Source organism: Coturnix japonica, chromosome 1, assembly GCF_054131305.1.
Source record: "Coturnix japonica strain WE chromosome 1, WE-NBRP24, whole genome shotgun sequence".
NCBI classification, from domain to species: Eukaryota; Metazoa; Chordata; class Aves; order Galliformes; family Phasianidae; genus Coturnix; species Coturnix japonica.
This window is the reverse complement of record NC_140663.1, coordinates 139654746-139680373: the sequence shown is the minus strand read 5'-3', so window position 1 is coordinate 139680373 and position 25628 is coordinate 139654746. Positions and strand designations below refer to the sequence as shown.

Below are 25628 nucleotides of genomic sequence, written 5' to 3'. Positions count from 1 at the left end.
GTATGGGAAAAGGAAATTCCAACTGACTGCAAGTACACTGCATTTCTGTTTGGACCACTTCATTTTGTTTTGAAATGTGCTGCTTAGAAACACCTTTCAGCATAAGGACTGACATTCTTTTCACAGCCAGAGACTTGGCAATCAAACATGACAGGGTGAATATTTGTGAGAGTTTGAAACAGAAAGAAAGACAGAGTGGTGAAAAGTCAGCAGGGCAGAGAAACATTCCAATGAAGTTTCTACTAATCGCTAAGTTGAAATATCTTATTAATGTTGGGACACTCCTCAGAAGCTGATCTAGTGTCAGTTTAATTGTCCACTTGAGTTCAGTGAGTGTTTAGGCCCAAGGTCACTCCACCTTCCTTAGATTTTTAACTGAAGTTCTCACAGTTGGTACCTTGTTGCCTTTCATTTCTTCTCTTATACAGGTCATACAGGTTTTCAGAATTAAATGAATATTTTCCCTCTGTAAGTGCTTGAAGGAGAAAGAAGTATGAGAACCTGGACTGAGACTGTTGTTGCCCTACTGATATCTTAGTCTTATGATTTAGACAGACAGATCCTAGCACTGTCTTACCACAGCAGAAGAGTTCAAATTTTTTGTTTCTAAATCAAAGCTGAAAATCACTATGCACTTACTCAGTATTCATTTTTCAGTTGGCAGTTTTAACCAAATGTATTATGATACTGCTATAAGTATAGCAGAGAGCAATATGAGTGGTACCAAGTTGTGGTATTTGCCGTAGAAGAGTCACAGGATAAAAAGAATACAAACCCATTAATTTAAACATTGGATTACATTTGCAGAAAGAGTACAATTTGAACATCTGATGATTGATTAAAAGTCTGTCTTGTAATAGTGAACGAAAAGTAAGAGATTCAGAAAATTGTTACCAGTGATTCAGCCTTCCTTAATCTCAGAGAAACCAACAGTTCCAAAACAGAAACAAGAAACAAATTCTCCTATACAGTATCTTTATTTGGCCCTCGAAACACAGAGAAATGATACTGGAACAGCTGATTCAGGCTGAGAGGAAAAAAAAAAAAAAAAAAAAATTGCATTCAAGGATGATTGTTACAGCACTATCTTATGGAAAAATAAAAATTAAATTTAAAATGATCTCAGCACGCAAAGAACAGTGTTGTGAAAAATACAAGATGTAGTTTACATTAGAAACATTCTTTCTTGAAAGAGCATAGCATTGGTGCAGTTCCGGCTGTAGTAAAGACTTCTTGGAAATAAATGTCTAGTTTTACAGGATATGGGTAATCGTGCTGCCTTTCAGCTCGATGTTTTTTCTTCTGGGACATGAACAGTTACCAGTAGTGTGTCACAAGTACATTTACTTCATGTGTACTGCTTGCTGTCATTTGTAGTGTGTCATTACTTGAAGTTTGTTGTAAGTCTCAATTGAAACATTAAACTTTTTATGAACTAGAAATCTTGGAAATCCTTCAGAGGAATGCTTTTATTTATGGTATTGTACTCAGTGTTTCCACTATAGCCCCCTGTTTTCAGGGATTTTTAACTTGGGTGTAAAAAAATCATTCTGGATTGAGATTTGATATATGGGATTGAACCCAAAGAATGGAGTTTTTACCTAATTTGAAAATATGCCTGGTCACATGCAAACTGCAGGATGTAGAAATGGAAGTGATAAAAGGTATTCCTCAGAAGTTGTTCTGCTTAATTATTATGTTGTGTTGTATTATATAGTTTTCTACAATTAATTTTGTATTAAATAATGTTGTATTTTCTTATCCCACTCTCCTGCCTCTTAGTTGAAGAATAGAGTAATTAATGTTATGTTTATCGCTAGAATATTATGGCGTTAAGTGTTACTGTAGCTCCAAAGAGCATGATAGTTACTTCTCCTAAATAGTACAGCTTGATTGTTTAGTAGCTTGAAGAACTCCAAGCAGACAGAATGCAACCAGACATTGCCAACAGCCAAGTAAGCAGTCAATTAACACATTTATATCTCACCTACCCCTATATATAATACATAAATATGCATTTTACACACATAAACTTACATATACATACAAACCTCTGGAAGAATAAAGAAATAAACGCTTACAAAGCTCTATGTGATATTAGGTAGCTTAGAGGAGGCGTAGTCGAAGCATTATGGATTCTGAAATTAATAACATAGTATAGGGTGATACTGTAGATTATTCAGGTTTTTCAAGAGCTCCAGTACTGTTTCTAACTCAGAAAATGGTGTCTTCAACTTTTAGATTTCTGTTGCTCTCTCACTAGAATACTACTACAGAAAGAAAGATTATCATTATAAAATTATTTATCTCTGTGTAATCTGTGGAGATTTCATACTAAAATAATTACCGAGCTTTACTTTTAGCTTGTCTGTTCAAAGGAGAGCACAGTTTGAGAGAGAAAAAAAAAAAAAAAAAAAAAGAAAAAGAAAAAGAAAAAAGAAAAGAGTTGTTGCTAGCAGTTGCCAACTAGCATTTTTAATGATAATTTCTTCTCAGATTACTACCAGTTTTATTAAAATTGCAGTGTAAATTCTGTCTCTCAGACAAAAAATGTCTCTTTTAAGTTACTTGGTTCTTATTTTTGCTGAGAGGATTTGCGTGATACTAATAAATCTGACAAGTCACAAACACAAAAAAAAAAACAAAAAACAAGAAAGAAAACAGTCCAAGGAAGCTTTAGACAACTGCAGTGCCATTAGTTACAAGGACTGCTCTTGTTCATCATATCTGTAATTTAACCTGAGAAGAAAGCAGATGCGGGAGCAGAATGTACCAGCAGGTGTGAATCTGTGAATTCGTGTCAGATATACCTTCCTGTTTTTTTCGAAATGTTATATACTAGATGACATAAAAGGAAATGAGAATAGGAATATATTAAGCACTATTCAAGGATGATGAAGTTGAATCTCTTTTGTTAATTCAACAAAGCCTAATAATGTGTCCAAAAGAAAAAATAGCTATCTTCCTGGAGCTGTGAATCTGTACATTGTGTAACAAATACAGAACAACAAACGGTGACTCCCAGTTTTGGAAAAAAATGGACAGGATAAAAGTAGAGGATGACTTTGAAGTTGCACTGTGGGAATATATTATTGATAGAGGCTTTTGAAGGCCATCTAGTCCAACTCCCCTGCAAAGAACAAGGACACCAAAGCTAGATCAGGTTGTCTGGGACCTTATCCAGCCTCCCCATGAAAGTATCCAGGGATGGGGCATCCACTGACTCTCTGGGCAACCTGTTACGGTGCCGCACCACCCTCACTGTAAAAGACTTTTCCCTTATATCTAGCCTAAATCTACCCTCTTTGAGCTTGAAATAATTTCCCCTTATTCTGTTGCCAAAAACTCTGCTAATGAGTCTGTCCCCTTCTTTCTTCCAGATTCCCCTTTAGATACTGAAAGGCCGCTATCACATCTCCCTGGAGCCTTCTGTTCTCCAGGTTGAACAGCCCCAGCTCTCTCAGCCGGTCTTCATAGGAGAGTTGTTCCATTCTGTGGATTGTTTTTGGATGCACTCCAACGAAGAATTCACAATAATCACTTAGGATGAGGCTGAAGACATATAGGTTACTTGTGGTATAAGGGAATGATGGAAACTGAGCAAAGGAGGAACTCAACAGAGCATGACTGAACCCTCTGTTTTATTGGTTTTACATTTTCTGTTGGTGGGATTTGCAATTTGGCAAGCTACCACTAAATTAATGAAGTTTATGGGTTGGAATTTCACCCAGAGTGATAGTTATTTGTATTGACATGTATTATTTCCTCTGTGCCCCCTGGCATTTTTCTTTTTTTTTTTCCTGTGCTTCTAGAAACACATTATATATATATATATATATATTAGCCAGGTCTATGAGATCTGATCTATGGAAACAATCAGTATTCATCCTCTAATATTAGCTTTGATCTGCCAAATACATTTCATATCAGTGGGCAAAAGAGGAGTGTGATTTGAAAGTTTTCCATACTGATTTAGTATTCCATAGAAGCCTGCATGAGCCACTTCTTAGGTCCTGCATAGGCCTGCCTACAGTGAAATGAAGTTCTAACTGCTTCTATCTGGATTTAATACAAGATCAGCTAAGCAGGTGATGATATCCTTTGTTGCACGTATTTTGCAGTGTAGATTGCAGTATAAAACTGGAGGTTGCAACGTGACAAGGACAGCTGAAAGAATACTTTGGCATTGCATGATACCTGTTCATGTGTAATTTAATCTATTCCTAGCAAAACTGATTCACCTGTTGTCAGCTATAATATGCTCTCCTAATTGCCTTTATTTTTCATAAGTTCTTTCATAAGCCCTTTCCTTACTATTTAATTTCACTACTAAAAATAGAAGCATGATGTCAACTCTGTAGATTTATAATTTCCTTTTTTTGTTTTAGTACATTCTGGAAATTTCACTGGTGTGAATTTTACCCCTTTTTTTTCCCCTTTCTTTCTTTCTTTCTTTCTTTCTTTCTTTCTTTCTTTCTTTCTTTCTTTCTTTCTTTCTTTCTTTCTTTCTTTTTTTATTCAGTGGATTAATTTCCAAGAGCATTGGGTTCCTATCTGTTTGTCAGGCGACATCTATACCACTAAATAAAAGAGCCCACTGACATGTCTGCTAGAGAAAGTGACATCAAGTAGCTCATGTTTGCGCCCCTTCTAAAGTAGACTTCTACCAGATTTAGTGGTCCAACACCAGGGCCATGAATGAGTGAACTAACTCTTAATCAGTGTGAAAAATCAGCAGTTCAGTACTTGAGTCATTCCCTGGCCCTTTTCTTTTTTTTTTTAAGAGTACAGTTATACCTCTAGGCAATATCTATACCCGTAAATAATGTAAAACAAGACCCATTCTCTGGACTTGAGTGTGTGGCATGAGAGAATTTGCACCTATTGTAGCTAAATAGTTGTTTACCTCAGTGATGGTTGTATTCATCTATAGCCTTAACTATGAACAGTCTGTGGCTTGTGCTATTCCTGAAGTATATCTGAGAATGGTGCAAGACAGGTATTTATCACAGATCAAAGTTGCACCAGGGAATGTAATTAATAAAGATTAAATGGCTTGGCTGCATGATGAGCTTGAGACCATCTTTTTAATTTTTTTTTTTTTTTTTAATTTTCTTTTTAATTTTAGTCATATGAAGTATTCTTAGGTCCGACTGAAGATTCTGGAGAGTGTTGTTGAGCATGTGCAACCCCTTCTATTCAGCCTTCCCAAATCTGGTCATATCTCTGTGCCATTCTGTTTACCACTATTGGCACCTGGTCCAAATTTTGTTTTGCTGAAGCCTCTTTTTAAAGTTCACCCCTAGCATTTTAATCTCCTCTCATGCTATTACTCTGTTCTTATTATCTGTAGTTGGAATCAGTTTTCCAGCACTCCTAATTCCATCCTTTCACTGAGCTTCAATTACTGCTGTAATTCCATTACGCTTTCATTTTAGTTTTATTTTCTTCACCCTTTTCCTCCACATTTGAAACATTTAAATCTCTTTCCTTTAGCTCTTCTTGCCTCGTTAACTTCTATTGCCCAGCTTTCAGACTCACGTAAAACCCCAGCCCTGTTCATTTTGTTTTCCATGACACCATGTCGCTCCTTGGCAGGTTTGCTTTCCCCACCCTATGCCTGGCCAGCATGCAGCTGGGTGCCCATGCTGAGCCCCAGACTGTTTCTGCTCCTCATGTCCAAGTAACCATTGCCCATGTTTCCCAGTGTCACATCCTGTATCCACGCTAGGACAGATAGGAAGCAGTTTCATGAAAGTTTGACTCTTCCACTGTATTCCTAGTTTGTTTCTGTGGTTCTTAGGGGAAAGTGCATGCACTGCTCAGTATTGAAAATGTGTAATGAAGAATTGAGTAATATCCAACATGGACTGCACTTCCACAGACTGTAATATCTGAGTTTAGGCTCTACTTGTTGCAGTATAAGTGCTGCATAAGCCCCTTTTCCCATTGTCTCCTATTGGCAGATTTTATTATTATTTTTATTAGAATTATGTGAAGAGTAGGAAACAACAAGCAAAGGGACATCAGCAGAGATTAGAGACCAAAAATCTGAACCTACAGGTCCCTACTGAATAAGTTTAGAAGGGGACTTCTAAAAAGTGTAAATTCAGACATTTCTATTGAGATGTACATCTCTGAGAGAAATGTAGCTTTCTCCTTCTCCTCAACTCTGTCACCACGAATTTTGTCCTCTGTTTTATGGTTAAAACCACTTGCATTTCTTTAGGAAAGCATATTCAGCGTTTAAAAAATATTACTAAACAAAAGATTTTCTTTAAACTCATTCTCAGAAAACAGCTGTACCATTTTGGATGAAACTTCCTGAAATATTCCTGCCTGAGGCAGCCACCTGGCATGGAAAAATTCAGTCCAAACATTTAAGGTTTGGCAAAGTGATATGCCGCTGAAAACAAGCTTTATAATGGGAAGTATTGGGCAACTTTAATAACGAGCAAAATTACCAGCCTCACCCCAGCACCACTCCTAGCTGATGTGCCAAGCTCTACAATGAAATGCTCAGTTTAAATGAAAGATGTCCTTACATATCAAAAGACCAAAAATGACTTGGAACACAGTCCTCTTTCAGATATAAGAAGCTTTTCCTACCTATGGCTTAGCGATGTAAAGAGGACAAGGTAGACTAATAACAAAATATGTTATCTTCAGTTTGTGGCTGTTAGAGAGAAGAGTGAAGTGCGCTGGTGAAGTATACAATATTTTGTTGCTTAGATATTACGTTTGAGTTGTCCAAAAGTCAGATAGTTTATTTTCTATAAACACACCCCAAACTGTTAGCCGGAAAACCACTTACATATTTAGATGGCAACTGTAAGTTCTGAAGACAATAACAGAATTTATTAACTTTTCAGCAAGTCACCCAAAATGTTTAAAAACTGCTTTTTCATTCAATTTCTCCTTCCAGTACCAGAAGATCTTCATTTCCTATTCCATTTATTCTTCTCATTCTAAAATACAGCCCTTTCATGGTAGTCATGTTTTTCTTTAACCAAAACCAGTGAGTCTCGTAAAACATGTTCTTCTATGCACAAATACAGTGGAATAGTATTGTAGTTTTCTTCTTCTTTTTTTTTTTTTTTTTTTAAATATCTTAATTTGTTTAAAATATGGAGCAAGAATTGATGTAATAAATAAATAATTAATAGTAAGAGGGAGAGAGAAAGAAGGTGTGGTGAAGTTAACAGTGACATTTCAGAGCCAACTTGAATTTTGAGATTTTTTGGAAAGTATATTCCATATCCAAATTCTGTCTAACATACAGCTTTAGTGGATTTCAGACACATAAATATCTCTTATTGCCTCCTCAGGAGCAATGTACAAGCATAAGAGACATGTTAAAAGTCAAACAGCATCTCTGTTCGGAAAAAGAAACATAGCTTCTGAGTCTGATCCTCACCTATGTGAGAAAATTAGGTGTCCACCTGCATCACAGATATGTGATGAAGCATCTATGTTTCTCCTGTCACCGGAGAGGCTATCTGTACCTACCTCATTCAAAGAGCCTCTCTCAAACAGCAGAACAATTCGGTTCTGCTAATAGATGATGAATTTATGAGATAGATACAAGCACTGTGAAACTGCTTGATGTAAAGAAAGGAGAGCTGAGTCTTTGGACTCCTATTTGATAAAACAGCATCCCAGTCTCCCTCTTCCTCTGGGAATATTCTTATCATTTGCCTCCAGAATGAAAGGAGAAAACTGAGGCTGCATCTGTCTTTCATAGAAATTATGCATTGTAGTGACAGGACTTCATTCTGGGGAAGAAGTGGTGATGCAAGTTATCTTGAGTTTAAAGCTTAATTTTTATAATAAGGCTTATTTACTTATTTTATTTCATTGTCTGCATCATATCATTCAAGGCTGTAGTAGTTGCCACAAAAATTCTTGGATGTAACGTCTCAGATTCTGCCTTCACATGTTTCTGTCATTAGAAAAATCATTATCTATGTCTTGCTACATTAGCAACCTCTGAAGGTAAAGTATATGGACTCTGCTTGTATCATTTAAATCTTGTTAGTTTTGACAATGATTATTTTTTATTTATGCAAAAGGCTCACTAGACTTACAACACGAAGCTATAATGAGCAGTAAGAGATGTTAAAGAGAAGACTCAGTAAATTGTGGGATTTTCTTCTGTATATTACAGCATAAATGCTTGGTGTGTGATAGAAAAAAGATATGTTTATCACTTAAACAGGTGACATGTAGGGGAAAAAGAGCACTTTACTTGTTCTTACAGCATATAGAAATAAAATGAAAAATTGGAACTAGAGTTAGAATATTTCATCTAGAAGGGACCCAAAAAGATCATCAAGCCCAACTTACTGACCTCTTCAGAGCTAACTAAAAGTAAAAGCATGGTATTGAGGACATTGTGTAAATGCATCTTGAACACTAACAGACATGGGGTATCAAGCACTTTGCTAGGAAGCCTGTTCCGTGTTTGACCACCCTCACAATAAAGAAATGTTACAACTATATACCTATGTAGCAACTATAATAAGACACTAATGGGAAAAACAAAACAAAACATAACAAAAAGAAAAAAAAACACAAAAAGCCAGATAACAATAATATAGAAATTTTGTCAGAACGAGGAACTCATTAATGAAAGGTATGTTTCATTAAAGCATGCCAGTGCATCTGATCTTTTTGGTAGCCCATCACTGGCAAACAGCTTTTTAAAAGTACTGGAAGCATTACACATCTATCAAGAACAAGTCAGAGAACTGTGGTAAGTGGACAGAATCCAGTTTCTGAGAACATTGTCTCCTGAGAAGTAAGACCCATTTGAGAGTCTGCAGAGACAGAGAAGTCCTTGGAGTTAACAAAAAGTATTGCCCCAAAACTATACAGCGAGAGTACAGAGGAATAACCTTTTCTTTTTCTGAAACTCAGTTTGTGAATCATTTACAGACGGCTACAAGTATGTGTAGTTGCACAGGAAAGGAATATTTTTTGAATATTTCTTTCCAAATATTGACTACAGGACAAGCACCTTCTTCACTGCTAGGACGCGTAGGCAGCATTGCTCCTAACTTACAGTTTAACAATTCTCACAGTACATGTGAAATTTCAGACAGCATAAAAGAGACTGCCCTGCAATCCAATAGACTTGGTAAAAGTGCAAACTGGTTATCTCTAATGGCTTGACTACAATGTGCGGTTCAGCAAATGTGACTTGGAGCCTCATTTCTGTGTCTCCATTTCTGACATTTATGCTTAAATCATGTCATTAATTCTTGCAAGAGATGTTAAAATTTCTCTAATTAAAGAGGAAAATAACAACAACAACAAAAGCCACACAAAAACAATCTCCTTGTTCCTTCCCAGATTGTTCCTATTTACTGCAAATAAGCATGAGTTCCTGCCTGGAAGCATTATCTGCAAACTGCAGTCAGATGTAAAAGAAAGCTAATCAGGCTTGGGAACCAGGCCTTAATTAGACTGCTTGGAAAATGGAGCAGAAGAGCAAATGAGAATTATTAACCATCACTCACAGTTCCTGTTTCTAATTTCAAAGAGGAAATCATGCATTAATCAAACCCTCGTCCTAAGCTCAGGGACACGTTTTAGAAATATCCTGAAACAACAAGAGGAAATCTTTTCAATGTTTAGAGAAAACAACCCCTGATCAGCTAGTATGTGTAGCACAATATATTTTGACATGAAATAAGCTATGTTTCACTGTGCTTAGCTTTTGCTGGGACCAAGAAAAACAAAACCAGTACCAACTGAAATTAAGGCACATGACAACAATTGGGGTTAAGCCTGGGTTTTGTTAAAGTAAAACAGAAGTGTAGACTATGTTGTTTTCAAGGGATAAAGGAAAGACATAGAACGGTAAGAGCAATAATGCAATAATGCAACTGCTATTGCGTGCTTTTGTCATAATAAAGAAACTCTTCACTGAACAGATAAAAATATTTAATATGAATCATTCCTGATATTAATAACAAATACAAGAAGAATCTCCACGTATCACCCAGAGCAAACTAATGTGAAATTTCTGGCTGTGGTTCAAAACCTAATGTTTTCTGGTGGAGTCAGATTGAAATCTTTAATTTTCTTGGAGCTCTCCAGGAAGAGTAGAGAAAATGGGCTCTTGACCTACGTTAAATATTGCACCCATTTTTTGTGGAAATATCATGTTACAAAGAATGTTCACTTTTTCATACATACATATTCTAGTTTCTCCCTTTGAATTACAAATAACACTTTTTAGAACTTAGCAGTTTTCTTGCTAGCTCTCCAAATATTTGCCAGCTCTTGCCACTTTAAGTTTCAAAACTATTCAATTCAATTCAAAACAATTTCATATTCTGAATTTACTTATCTAGAAATGCTAAAGTGGTATATAATCTAGTATTGTGAATTGCAGAACATGGTTTTTGTTCTGTGAATACACTGAAAAAAAAATGTTTACGCATTAAAAAATGCACTTTTTCCATCTATCCTGCTATGTATGCCATGTTTTAATAGAAATATTCAATGAAGTTCAGCAATCAAAATTGGTAATTTGACAGAGCATTATTGTCTGGAGAAATCAGTGCAGACAAGGGTTGGTTTTAATAATTTTTTAATAATGGTTTTGGCATGAACTCTTTTGAAGTTTTGATGAGTAACCTCATTTGGAGGAGAATTGTCTGAACAAAATGAAAGTTTTGTGTTCCACTTTGGTGGCATTTGCCTGTATGGTAACTTGTTTGTTTTAAATGAAAAACAAAATGTTTATTCCTGAAAGAAACTAACTTTGCTTCATTACTGTGAAGCTTCCATTATTTGTCCCTGATTTCTAATGCAAAGACCAACTACTTGGTTCATGCGTTTGCTAAAATTCAGTTGCAGTGCTTCTACTAAATAAAGTGTGATGGGATTTCAACTATTGATTTCAGTAAATGACTAAGGACAAGACACAGCATGCCTAGTCTAAAATCTTGAAGGTGAAATAAGCATGTTTAAATCTTCTTAGGCTGAACAAGGAGCTGAACCAATATTTCCAATCTGCAGTGTAATTGCTGTGAACGCCATACTGTTGTACATAAATGATAGGATTATAATGTTTTGTATAATCTCAGAAGATAGGACTAAAATGGTTCATAACAAACCAAACTGAGACTCTTTTCCTTCATGCCAAATGCATTGTTGCCACTATGCGTGTTCCTGCGGCACTTTATATTGGTCATTTCTTAGTTCTAGCCATGGTGGGAAGGAGCCTCATGACAGACCAGCACCTGTCTTACAATTTCAGTCTTTCAAAAACTCATGATTGTGCCTGTGGAACTTCAACTGTTTCATGGATGCTGGAGAAAGTAATTTAACACACTCTTAAGCATTAAATCATCCTTTCAATACCCATAGTTCTTACTTATACAAGGTAAAGTGACCTCTGTCAGTGCACACTTTCTTGTTTGGTGAAGGATTCAGTAAGTGAATATCTTATTTTGCTTTGATTACTTGACTTTTACTGAGTTTTTCCTTTTTCTTTTTATACATATACTGTCAGTGACAATCAGCTTTGCGACTCGGGTTTTTAATTTTATTGTTCAGTATTGCTGCTACATCAAAATGATGTTACTACAACAGCTGTCTGCTAATATCTGCCTTGTTTTCATAGTTTTTTGAGTATGCTCAGCCAAATTTTACTTTCAGTTTTATCTACTATTCTTGGGACTACCAAGTTATTTCCTTGGTATTTTTTTTTCTCCTATTTTATTTCTGCTTACATAATCTATACGTACAGTTATCTGTCAGAGGTACAGGGATATCAGCGTTTATGACCTATAAATGGAAATGAACCTGTCACTATTCAATATATATTTATGTTCCAATGTTGATAGCTTGGTAGAAATCCAAATTTAATTTGATTTGGAGTTAGTTCCAACACTATTTAACTGCCTATGGAATAAATTCAGTATCTTTTAGCCTACCTTGAATAAGGTTCTTATATGTCATATCAGTGTTTTAGATCTAATCTCTCTCTGACACTTCTTTTTCTTTCTTTCTTTTTCTTTTTCTTTTTTTTTTCTTCTTCCCCATCTTCTTTACCTTGGTCATGCTTTATTGTCTTTACACATTTGCTGTTCTTATTATAACTAAGTGCTTTTGAGCAGCAATCACAAAGATTGAAGTGCTTTCCAAACATTAAAAAAGGAAAATAAAAAATAATTTTATATATATATATATATATACACATACATACATATATATGCAGTTTCTTGGCTATTGTAATCATGTCCTTGCAGGTCTGTCTTAACACTCTCTCTATGTGAAATCTGCTTGCAAACATGTGGCTTGTTTGATTTATAACTTCTTGAGTTTTTCCAAGTGACTTGACTGTTGAAGAACTCCAATGACCGATCTGTTTGTGTTTTTTAGCCAGTGCTGGCACCAGCTCTTGGGACTCTGCACTCTGGAACAATTTATTCATAGGGCTTGATTTTACTTCATATCCATCTGCAATTTTAGTTCCCTTCACTCCAATTTTTCTGTTAATTATATCTGGTAGTTCCGAACGCTATGCCTGCTCTGTTATTTTCTCCATTTAGTAGCCTTTACCTTGTAGATTCACACAGTTTGTATAGTGGTATCACTTCAAAACACAGCAGAAAGACAATTGTATACTTCACTTAGTATTTTTGATAATGTTTTCATTTGATGTTGCACTTTTGTTATGATGGAGGCTTGTCTGTAATTATAAGCACTAAAACTTTTTATGTTTGAAATTCTGTAATGATTCCAGACACAAGGTAGAAGTGAGAAATAACACACGTTGTCTGTGTTTCTGGAGGAGTCTTAAACTGGAGCTGTCACAAAACTGTACAGACTGCCAGTGAAAGGAGTATAAATGTGTATTTCACAAATAAGACACAGTTTCTCATGCAGAGAAGGAACTTATCATTTCTCTTTCAGTTTGCTTTACTAGATTTCTCTTGCTTTGTGTCAGTCTCAGTATTTTGAACTCCTTAAGACTGCATGTGTACTTCTGTTCTGTGGCATGCGCTGGTGCAGGCTGAAATCCTGCAAATACCAAATATCGACTCCATCCTTCAGTTAGAAATTTTCCTTCCTAGCTATGAGAACAACTTTTCTTTACAAGGAATGGTGGTGACTATACATACCCACATATTTTCCCATTCTGGAGTCTCACTGCAGCTGCAATATGTTGTCTGAGTTGGGGACTAGAAAATTGTCCTTGGGTTTCAAGATACATACTCAGCTTTGGAAAATGATAGATTTTTCTTAAGGGGAGTAAGGAACTGTATAGAAAAGTGAAAAGTCTTCCTTTACCAGAATTTGGTGCGGGAGTAATAGACAGAAAGTCAGAAATGGATTTCTTCAAAAATTGATTTATATGCAAATCATGCTGACCAAACACACTAATTATTATGCTTTCCCTTTATATATTTATACTTCCTTTCTCTGTATTAATAAGCCTCCTTTGAAATCAAACCTGAAGAAGTCAAGATTCCATACTACAGTTTAAAGAACTTAATTTAAAAGTTCAGAAAAGAAAGATATTGGCAAAGTGCAACATCACTGTATTGGGTTACACTGCAGTAGAAACAGTTTGATCTGTCTGTGGTCATCTCAGTGCCTCTGATTTTGAAGGAAATATCATGGAGTAGGATTTGGGATTTAATTTCATGAACTAAGAGCTTGCCTGATTTGCATATGCTCTGTCTCATTCCCATGTCTGCTCCTGCTAACCATAAGATTTGTCTCATAATCTGTCTTACCAATAGCATTTCCTGGTTGAAACTCTGGTTTCATCCAACTGGGCTTATGTTACCATAATAAGGAAATGAAAGAATTGCAGAGTCTCAAGGCATGGCTTTTTATAGGAATGTAACAATGTGCCACTAAGACTATAATTTACTTCATCTACAAATCTGTGTAATACGGTAATAATGATCTATGTAGTAAGTTTGTGTTAATGTGGGTAAAATTATACAGGACAATATAACGTGGAATTAGGAGGAAAGAGTCACTGAATACTTTGGTTGGATATCAGTGCTAGCACTGTTGTTTTGAGAACAAGAATATCTGCCAAGTTTATGAAATGCTTGTATAGCTCAGAAACTGGAAAATATCTTCAGATGTTTCCACACAAATTGTATAATCTTTTCAAAGGAAGAAGGTTTCATTAATTTTTTTTAATCTCTGGAGGAGGGGAGGCTCAGAGGAAATCGTATTGCTCTCTACAGCTGCTTGAAATGAGGTTGTGGTGAGGTGGGAGTCAATCTCTTCTCCTGAGTAACTAGCAATAGGACAAGAGGAAACTGCGTCAAGTTGTGCCAAGGGAGATTCATACTAGATATTAGGAAAATTTTTTTCTCAGAAAGAGTGATGATGCACTGGAAAAGGCTGCCCAGGGACATGGTTAAGTAACCATCCCTGGAGGTGTTAAAAAAAATGTTTAGATGCTATAATAAGGGGCATGGTTTAGTGAGGATATATTGGTCAGACTAGATGATCATGGAGGTCTTTTCCAACCCTGATAGTTCTATGCCTTTTGATAATACAAATTCCAGAGAGCTCAAGGTTATCTCAATATCATTACCTTTACTAGGAAGATCAAAATATTAGAGAATATATTTGAAAAAAATTGATACCTTTCTGTGCTCAGGAGTGTATGTACATTTAAAACCAACAGTTTAATATAATTTAAAAAAGAAATCACAAAATCATGGAATGACCTGGATTGGAAGGGACCTCAAGGATCATGAAGCTCCAACACCCCTACCTGGCAGGGCCACAAAACTTCCATGTTTACTAGATCAGGTTGCCCAGGACCCCATCCAACCTGGTCCTAAACACCTCCAGGGATGGGGCATCCACAACCTCCCTGTCACAGAATCACAGAATCACAGAATGACCCGGGTTGGAAGGGACCTCAAGGATCATGTAGTTCCAACCCCCCTGCCTAGCAGGGTCACCAAACATACACATTTACTAGATCAGGTTGCCCAGGGCCCTGTCCAACCTGGTCTTGAATACCTCCAAGGACGGGGCATCCACAACCTCCCTGGGCAGCCTGTTCCAGGACCTAACCACTCTCCTAGTAAAGAACTTCCCCCTAACATCCAACCTAAATCTTCCCTCTTTTAACTTAAAACCATTTCCCCTAGTCCTGCTATTGTCAGCCCTTTCGAAGAGTTTACTCCCCTCCTGGGAGGAAGTTCCCTTCAGGTACTGAAAGGCTGCAATGAGGTCACCCCACAACCTTCTCTTCTCTAGGCTGAACAAACCCAACTCCCTCAGCCTGTCCTCATAGGGGAGGTGCTCCAGCGCCCTTATCATCTTCGTGGCCCTCCTCTGGACCCTTTCCAAAATCTCCATGTCTTTTTTGTACTGAGGGCTCCACACCTGGATACAGTACACCAGATGGGGCCTCACAAGAGCCGAGTAGAGAGGGACAATCACCTCCCTATCCCTGCTGACCAGCCCACTCCTGATGGAGCCCTGGATCCCATTTGCTTTCCAGGCTGCCAGAGCGCACTGCTGGCTCATGTTGAGTTTTTTATCCATCAGGACCCCCAGGTCTTTATCTGTTGAGCTGCTCTCAAGGACTACTCCTCCCAGCCTGTACAGGTGCCTGGGGTTCTTCTGGCCCAAGTGCAAAACCTTGCACTTTGCCGTGTTGAACCTCATTAGGTTCACCCGAGCCCAGCTTTCCAGCCTGTCAAGGTCCCTCTGAATGGCATCCGTTCCCTCCACTGTATCGACCGCACCACTCAGCTTGGTGTTGTCAGCAAACTTGCTGAGGGTGCACTCACTTTCCTCATTGATGTCATTAATAAAGATGTTAAAGAGCACCAGTCCCAAGACAGACCCTTGAGGGACACCGCTCATTACCGGCCTCCACCTGGACATAGAGCCATTGACCACCACCCTCTGTCTGCGGCCTTTCAACCAATTGCTTATCCATCTAGTTGTCCACCCATCAATTCCACCTCCCTCCAATTTGGAGATGAGGATGTGATGGGGGACCATGTCAAAGGCCTTGCTCAGGTCCAGGTAAATGACATCGGTCGCCTTCCTTTTGTCCACCAACGCCATCACTCCATCATAGAAGGCCACAAGATTAGTTAAGCATGACCTTCCCCTGGTGAAGCCGTGCTGGCTGTCTAGGATCACATGCTTGTTCTTTATGTGATCAAGTATGTTGTCCAGGAGGATCTGTTCCATAATCTTCCCAGGCACGGAGGTGAGATTCACTGGCCTGTAGTTCCCTGGGTCCCCCCTGCTCCCCTTCTTGTAAATGGGAGTGACGTGACCCTTCCTCCAATCATCCGGGACCTCACCTGACAGCCACGACTTCTCAAATATGATGGAGAGCAGCTCAGCAACCACCTCAGCCAGCTCCTTCAGGACCCTGGGATGCACGCCATCTGGCCCCATAGACTTGTACTCATTCAGTCTAAGGAGGCACTCTCGGACTTGCTCTACCCTTACAGTGGGGAGGGATTTACCTCCTTGGTCCCCACATAGAGGTATGGGGGTGCAAGACTTAGGGACGTGAAAAAGACTAGAATCCTGGCCACCAGTGAAGACCGAGGTGAAGAACTCATCCAGCACCTCAGCTTTCTCTTCATCTGTTGAAGCCAGTTCTCCTTTTAAATTTACCAAAGTAGGTACGCCCGTTTTGGCCTGTCTCTTCCGGCCAATGTACCTGTAGAAGGTTTTCTTATTGTTTTTCACGTCCCTTACCAAGTTCAGTTCTGCCTGCACCTGTCAGCCTGTTTTAGGACCTCACCACTCTCCTAGTAAAGAAATTCCCCCTAACATCCAATCTAAATCTTCCCACTTTCAACTTAAAAACATTTCCCCTTGTCCTGCTATTATCGGCCCTTTCAAAGAGTTGACTCCCCTCCTGGTTATAGGTTCCCATCAGGTACTGAAAGGCTGCAATGAGGTCACCCCGCAGCCTTCTTTTTTACAGGCTGAACAAGCCCAGCTCCCTCAGCCTGTCTTCATAGGGGAGGTGCTCCAGTCCCCTTATCATCTTCATGGCCCTCCTCTGGACCCTTTCCAACAGCTCTCTGTCTTGTACTGAGGGCTCCATACCTGGACACAGTACTCCAGACAGGGCCTCACGAGAGCAGAGTGGAGAGGGACAATCACCTCCCTGTCCCTGCTGGCCACCCCTCTCCTGATAAAGCCCAGGTTACCATTTGCTTTCTGAACTGCAAGAGCACACTGCTGGCTCATGTTAAGTTTCTCATCCATCAGGACCTCCAGATCCTTCTCTGCAGAGTTGCTCTCAAGGACTACTCCTCCCAGTCTGTACAGGCACCTGGGGTTCTTCCAGCCCAAGTGCAAAACCTTGCACTTTGCCATTTTGAACCTCATTAGGTTCACCTGGGCTGACCTTTCAAGTCTGTCAAGGACTTGAAAAAAGCAAATGTGTCAGTGAAACACACCAACATAAAAATTTTAAAAGTGCACTTTTTTTTTTCACATGCATATGGATAACTTTTAATGAATGTCATACACAGGTTATAAGAATGCACCAGCACAGTAGCTGCTACATACATCTATGCACACAACAACCATTACAAGGTTCACCTTGTAAATTTTGCCTGTATTAAAAACCTGAAGCAAAGCTACAATATCTCTATTCTTATTTCAAAATGAACAAATGTCTAGTAAGAAATTTGTGCTCTCTACTAATTCTTAGTTCTGTTCTGACAAACATTTAGAAACCAAAAAAAAAAAAAAAGAAAAAGAAAAAGAAAAAAGTATTCTTCTTAGTTGTTAGGTTGAAAGCAGAGACGGAACTGATGAACAGTGAGCAAGGGTCAGATGCTTCTTAAGGAAGAGGAGGCAAGAGGAACAGCGCAGTCATGCAGTGCCAAGTACAGCAAGGTAGACAGGATAGAATCGGTGGCCCTGTCCAGTCAGGAGACTAGATCATAAGATAGCATCCCAGTGATGAGACAAGATCTGGGTTCACAACAGAAGCCATCTTTGCCATCTTTTTCTTTTTTTTTTTCCTTTTTTTCCCCCATGGGCTCATCAAAGATAATCATTTTAATCCTCACAATTATTTCTGGAGTTCGGGAGGCAAAATTAACATTTTAACTTTGAAAAATCCTTCTTCTGGAGTTTGTACCAAAATTGTATGTTTCAAAATCTTTCTTTAGATAGAAATAATGGTCCCAGTGTTGTAATATGATGAGTTAGTGGTTTATGAGAGGACAGGAGAAATCTCAATTTCTATGGTAGAAACTGCTATCCTGGGAAAACATGACTGTATATGTTATCTCACTCGTCTTCAAAAAATAAAAAAACCACAATTTTATTTTATACACCTTATCCATTCTCCTTCCCAGTTATACTATTTCTTTCAGTAGATCAGAAGAAATTATAAATCATCATCCTAATCACTGGCATGATTTCATTTTTCCCCAAAACAATCTCTTCAGCATTTGGTGATGGAATCAACTACTGCAGACATAGCATAAGACACTGCTCAGATCATACAAACTGGAGAAAACCTTCAAGTCAAACTATCCACTTTTTATAAAAATGAAAAGTTATAGTAGAGAGTATGGCAACAGTTTGGTCAATCCATGTTAAGACTAAATGAACTTAACATTAAGTGCCAGAAACTAGTCAGCACCTTAAAGAAGGAAACAGTAGAGAGTTCTTCAACACACCATGATATGGTAGTTTGACAAAACTTGATTAAGTCTTTTACTACAGATTTTTGGGTTATTTCTATCTATATATCATTCATGCTTCAATTTAAACTTCTATCATCTATCTATCATCTATCTATCATCTATATCTATCTATCTATCTATCTATCTATCTATCTATCTATCTATCTATCTATCTATCTATCATCTATCTATCTATCTATCTATCTATCTATCTATCTATCTATCTATCTACCTATTTATTTAGCTATCTCAAATAGAATGCATGTGGCATCCATCTTTGATACCACTTAAGCTCTGGATTCAATGAGAACTGGATCAGATACAAAAGGGGCTGCAGACTACAAATTGCTCAGTTTGAGACTTTGAACATAATAAAGATATGCTATCATAGTCCTCTTGCTTTGAAGGTGTGAAGTACATTTATTCTATCATAAACTGAAAAAAAAAAAATCTGATATTTACGCATGAAGGCTTGCAAGAATATATTTTAACTTCAGAAAATATTTTCTATACCATATCTGTCATTTCTGAAAATTCTTAATTTAGCTATTAATGTTAGCAAATCATTCTATCAATAAGACTTTTCAAAGAAATATTCCATGCAAACATGCAAAAGTGATATATATATATAAAAAAAATATATATATATTTTCCCTAGTCTCTTCTAAGTTACCAGTTTTTAATGTGTTTTCACCGAATGACAGATCCATAGGGGTTGGAAGGGTCCTCTGGAGATCTCACCTGAACTCCCTGCAAATTCGGGTTTTCCTGCATAATTAATTTTATTACTGGGCCTGCTGAAGAGCAAGTATTTTCTAAAGTGAGGCTGTTCTATCTGAATTTCTACTTATTTATCTATTTGTCTGTGTACTTATTTACTTTGTTGCTTGAAATCTAACAGCCTTCTGAAAAGCTTTATAGCTGTGAGGCCACTATTTTGCATGTCAAAAGCAAATTTGCAACAGATTTCAAGGAAGTCAGGAGCCATAATCCAACACAGTTTCACAGGGCTCACTAGCTTCCACTGAAATCAATAGGAGGCTTTCCTTTGAGTTCCTTTGAGTTGGAACAGATGCAGAAGGGGCACTTTATAGTGAGAGAAAGCTATTTCATTCAGGATTTTTGTATAGAATTAAAGAAATATTTCATTATTCCCATACATGAATGTGAATTTGTTGTGCCATGTCTTTCATCATCAACAATGGCTGGATAGCACCCAATTGAAAATTTTGGCTACTTCTGGTTATTTGGCTTAAATGCAATGAAACATAATGTGCCAGATTCTTGCAATACCACATGAGTATCTTTCTACATCATATGAAGTTATTTTACATGGGTTGGGTTTAGAAGGGAGTGTACTCATTAAAGGAAGTTCACAGTGCTATTAAGAAATATTTACATCATGGAGTGGTGTTAGTGTAATATGTTTAGCAAAAAAAAATACCGGTGTTGATTATAAGATCCTATAAACACTGTTTAATATATTGCTTAAATTTGCACAAGACCAGTTTCTTCCATAGCCCAAATACTTGGAGGCATACTCTGGAACAGAACCACACTGCCCTCTGTCCTACAAATACACTGAAACAGATGAGCAGCCACATATAACTGTTTATTGTCCTATGCATTTCCACTAGAAAAGCAATTTATTTTTTGCTGTGCTTTATGAGGTTCAGCAAGTCTAAATGGAAGGTGTTGCACTTAAGCTGCGACAATCCCACATATGTGTATGGACTGGGAGAAGAACTCGTTGAGAGCAACCCTTTGGAGAAGGACCTGGGGATTCTGGAGTGTGAAAAGCCAGCAACCCAGAAGACCAACTGTAGCTCACGCTGCATCAACAGAGGGGTGACAGCTGTGGAGAGAGAGGTGAGTGTTCCCTCTACTCTGCCCTCATGAGACTCCATCTGGAATACTACATCCAGACCCAAGGTCCTCAGCACAAGAAAATATAGCAGTGTTGGTGTGAGGACAGAGGAGTGCTACAAAGATGATCAGAGGGCTGGAGACATTTTCCTATGAAGGGATGCTGAGTGACACTGTTTAGCCTGAAGAAGAGAAGGCTCTGGGAAGACTTTATTGTTGCCTTCCAATAGTTAAGGGAACTTATAAACAGGAGGTAGACTGTCTTTTTACAATGGCAGATATTGATAGGGTAATGGGGAATGGTCTTAAATAGAAGGAGGGGATGTTCTGATTAGTTATTAGGAGGAAATCATTCACTTAGAGGTCAGTGAGGCATGGGCACAGGCTGACCAGATAATCAGTGGATGCTTCATCGCTGGAGATGTTAAAGGCCAAGTTGGATGGGGCTCTGGGCAGCCTGATCTGGCAGGTGGCACCTGATGATCTCTATGGTCTCTTCTAACCCAAGTCTATCATATTCTATCATTTATTCATAATTTTTCCCTTCCTCCACGTACTGTGTAGGATTCTCTAATGCACACTGTGCCAGTGCTTACATTGTTATGAATTACATACAGCAATATTAAAGGTATTTTAAGTTCCATTGAACATACTGCTTCTAGATAGTGGCTACTTTATAGCTGTGCTGTCACTATCTCTACCTACTCAACCATATTAAATGCTAAACATTACTCTTCATTTTAAAAAAGTATCCTTTAATGTTCTTTCTCTTGCTATCTAGAAATAGACTTTAAAAACAAACAAACAAACAAAAAAAACAGGCTTCTGGTTAAGGTGCCTTGGTGTGAAGAGAGAACCTTGCCATGGAAAGAGAGAATAAATAATACTTTATTTTTTTTATTATTTTTATTTTTTTCCAGGTAACTTAAAGCTTACTGCATCAATTTGCCTACTGAAGATGGATGGAAGTTCTTTTTTTTTTTTCTTCCTTCCTGTACATGGCAGATCAATTGTGATGACAAATAACAATCGAACATCAGTAATGTAAAAATAACAACAACAAACAAGCCCAAAGAAGTTCAGAAATAAAAGCATATGTACAGATTTCGTTCAGATGTATTCTTGGGTTCTTTTAAGAAGCTGTATTTTCTTCCCGGATGACTACGTTCTTCATATTGCTAATGTGAATGATCATATTTGCTATTGTAGTGTAAGGGAAATAAATATTTTCAGTAGCTGTTGGATTAGGAACTATAAGGGTTGTTCCAAAAGTAATGCCTCCCATTTGGCTGGCAACTTCAGATGCAGATTATGATGGTATGGTGGTAGAGGCTAAAACTTTCTGCCAACATTTAGGTACATTGTGTTGCTATGTGACAGATGGCAGCAGAGGGGCAATCTGACAAAATGGTGTCTGACATGGAAGCATTTACGGAGCAAAGGTATACCATTGAATTCCTCCCCGAGGAAGAAATGGTGCCCACTGGCATGCACACAATCTTATACACTGACAGTTTAAGGTGAACGGCTTGTCTCCAATTTAGACATTGCTTTGCTACATATTCCAAAATTGTAGTCTTTTCTTCAAAATCTAGATTTCAGCATTTACTTCCCTAATTTAGTTGAAGTATATCTTTTTCATGGCTTTTGAAGAATAACAATTATTCACCTATTGGTTTTTCTTGGGCCTTCTCTGTTTCTGCTGACACCAGACAGTAGTTGCATTTGCAATTAGGTAAAACATTATGGTAAAATAATGGAGACAATATTAAATCTGAATGGAATGTGGTAGATTCTGTTTTTAAGGTTTTCTTTTCTTCTATGGCATTGGATGCATTAGGTTGCTGGCAAGGCCTGGACCAATCTAGAAAAATAAGGCAATAGTAGCATAATATTCAAGTAAGGTTACATTTAAATTGGTTGTTATTCAGTCTTGTACATAACCCAGCTTTCAAAATAAAAAAATTTTCTCTGATTATTAGACTACTAAAATTAAATAAACTTATAAGGAGGAGGAACTTTCTAGGTCAGAAAGTCCAGTCCCTTTCTAGGACTAGAACTAATGTTCCAGTTATAGGACTGGAATTTTAATGTTAAAATATCCCTTTTGCTCTTTTATGGTGCAGTTAGATAGTAGTTCCTACTAGAAAGGATATAATAAAGTATATTAAGACTTTGTATAATTTCTTAGTTTAAAATGAATATTTTTTCAGTTAACACATAGGGATGGAGAAGACTTCTTTAAAGGAATAATGACATGCTAGTATGCTTTAATCAAAAGAAGTCATTAAAGTCTGAAACAAAGCGCTGTGCCTATTTCAATTGCATGTTTTCTCTGAACATTCTTGGACATTCAGGGAAGAATTGTTTGCAGGAGAAGACAGCTTTCACACAAACCTGCAAAAACAAAAGGGGCCACAGTGCTTTTACAAAAGTGACATCCTCCACTGACTCATGCCAAAATGTTCCTACAGCCATGTTTAAAAATCCTTCTGTCATTTTGTCATATATCGTGAAACTTCTTCATACATCCTCAGCTTATTTAAGAGTCTTTTCCTTGCTTAATACCTGTCCAAGAAAGTAGGTCTAATGATGTAGGAAAAACAAACAGATTAAAAATGCACTTTTCAGCAATCAGCATTTTGGCTGTAAAAGGAACAACAATGATATTTTCAAAAGCGAAGAGTAGGAATGTGTGTACATTTATAGGAGCATGTGAATGTTTCTCTGTCCAAGTGTGTGTCGCTGCGTATGAGAGAAAGAACAAGACAAGACAAGAGGAAGAGAATGAGGAAATTTTAATAAAGGATGTGACTGGAAGTAATGAATCCTCAAAAATGGTATCTTAAGCTGTGCTTGCTGGAGTAATGCTGGTGTCATTTTATTTGGGACTTTGTATGATAGAATCAGAATCTGCAATGCTATTCTACTCTGGTCTTAATGAATAACTGAGTTTTACAATGCCCATTAACAGATACTGATATGCAGAAATATCCTGGAAAAGTTCTGTTAATGTTCTGTCTTGTTTTTAAAAGAATAAGAAATTACAGAAATCTTGTTAAACTGATTTATCGCCCTTCAGCTGAATAAAGACAGTGCAGACTAGTCCTCTTGAGGCTTTTGCTTTGGGCTGGTAAGTAGATTTTACTTCAGCTCTTCAAGTGTCAGGATTTTTCTCCTTCCTTTTTTGTCTCCATTACAGCAATCATTTCAGACATGCATTTGTCATTATTTGTAAATCACAAAGGAACTTTAGCTTAGGGCAGAAGTCTGGTGTGCTCAAATTTAGACAGACTTAAATCAAGTGTGTTGGTGTAATAAAACATTTCTCATGAACTTATGAACCTGTAGCACTTACAGATTTGTCGCTCATGGTTTACTGTGCATGTGGTACGTACACTTTCTTTACTAAGTATTTATCAAAATGATGCATGGGTTTTACATGAAATATATCTCAGGACACATTCAAATATGAGAGATGTCTAAGAAGAAAAGTTGTGTGAAAAAACAGAAAAGAAAATTTATCTACTTGTTTTAAATAGCATTTCTGAATGCTGTCTATCTTTTTAATGAAACAAAACAAGGTTGCTTGTTTAAAACACTTATCATCAATGAAATTCTAATAAATTCACTAGCTTTGGAGCAGCAGGTTTTTGCTGTTTCTCCAAGTATGCCACAGTATTTATGACATAACACTATGGAGTTTTCAATGTGCAACATATTTGATAGTAAAGCAATTCCTGAAATCTCAATGAAATTCAAGTAAATGGTGATTAACTTCTAACTTTTAATGTTAGATTCCAAAGTTATATGAGCATAGCTGTAGAGGACTCAGAGAAAAGACACTGGAATTAATGCATTTTAAAATTAATTGGAAGAGGCCTCAGTTCAGCACAATTTAAAAAAAAAAACAACAACATTTATTAAGTATCCTTAAGGTAGATGAGATCTAAACATGAGCTTACTTGATTTGCTAAGGAAATAGCTTTTGATCTGTGCCATTAATTAAAACATAGTACTTTAATTAATATAACTGTGAATTTGAAGTTCAGTATTCTGAACAAACAGATAAGCATTTTTGATAAAACAAGGTACTTTTATTTTATTAAAAGCACATCCTCCCCCCCCAGTATTAATAGCATGATAATGGATTTCAACACCCTAACAGATAGATCAAACAAAATTAAAATCTACTTTAACTTTTATTTATTTATTTATCTAATATTATTCTTCAACTTTCCGTTTTTCTGAAACCTTAAAAGAAGCAATGTTGGTAGAAAGTTTGGTTTACAGGAAGGACATGAGGACAGAAGCCACATGTAAAGACATTTTAAAATACCCTAAAGACATTTTAAAATACTTTAAACACATTGTATAAATAAAATACTTGGTGGATAAAGATTTCTATTGTCATTTTTTCAGAACGCTATGTCCTACTCATTCTTGAATGATGTGAGCATCTGAAACTCATTCTCTCCTTTGCTTCAATGTTTTCTCCTTCCAGATCCACTATGCTATAGTTCCCTATTATTTCCAAATTTCTATTTCCTGGATCCATTTTCAGAAGACATATGTCATTGGCCAAAATAGTGCTTCTTGTGATGTACCCTTTTCTCAGTGTTTGCAGTGTAAGCATAATAATTTGAGGTGACAAAATTCAGCAGGAACTATGTGTCTAGTAAACATGGGACATCTTGAGGCTATATAGGTCAACCTTGCACAAAAATTGTCCCTTGGCTAAGTATTTCCAGGTGTAAAACATCTAGATCCATGCTATTCCTCCTGTTAGATTGACAGCAGTCTGGGAAGCTGACTAAAAGCCTCAACTGTGTTGGGAGAGTATTTTGCTTGGAGTAAGAAAATACATCCTGGTAACAGCAGATATAGAACAGTATCGCCTGGTGCTTGTGAGAACACAGTGTGGGCTAGAGCCTCCTAGCCCAGGTCTGCTTGAGTTTATATATGTTGATGTTTTGATTGTTTAAGCCAAGAGAATAAACTGAATGGCAGAATGGAAATGGGTTGGAAAGAAACTTTGAAGTTCATCTGGTCAACACCACCTTCTCAACC

The 25628-nt window shown here is 37.3% G+C and overlaps 1 long non-coding RNA gene across 1 annotated transcript in view; it reads left to right on the top strand.

Annotated features, from left to right (window-relative positions):
- LOC107308030 (uncharacterized) overlaps positions 1-21662 on the top strand; it is a 38853-nt gene extending 17191 nt beyond the window's left edge. The window contains exons 2-3 of the long non-coding RNA XR_001552600.2: positions 20363-20561; positions 21479-21662. This is a non-coding gene — a long non-coding RNA (uncharacterized LOC107308030). The remainder of the gene's footprint in view (positions 1-20362; positions 20562-21478) is intronic.
- The last annotated feature ends 3966 nt before the right edge of the window (positions 21663-25628 follow it).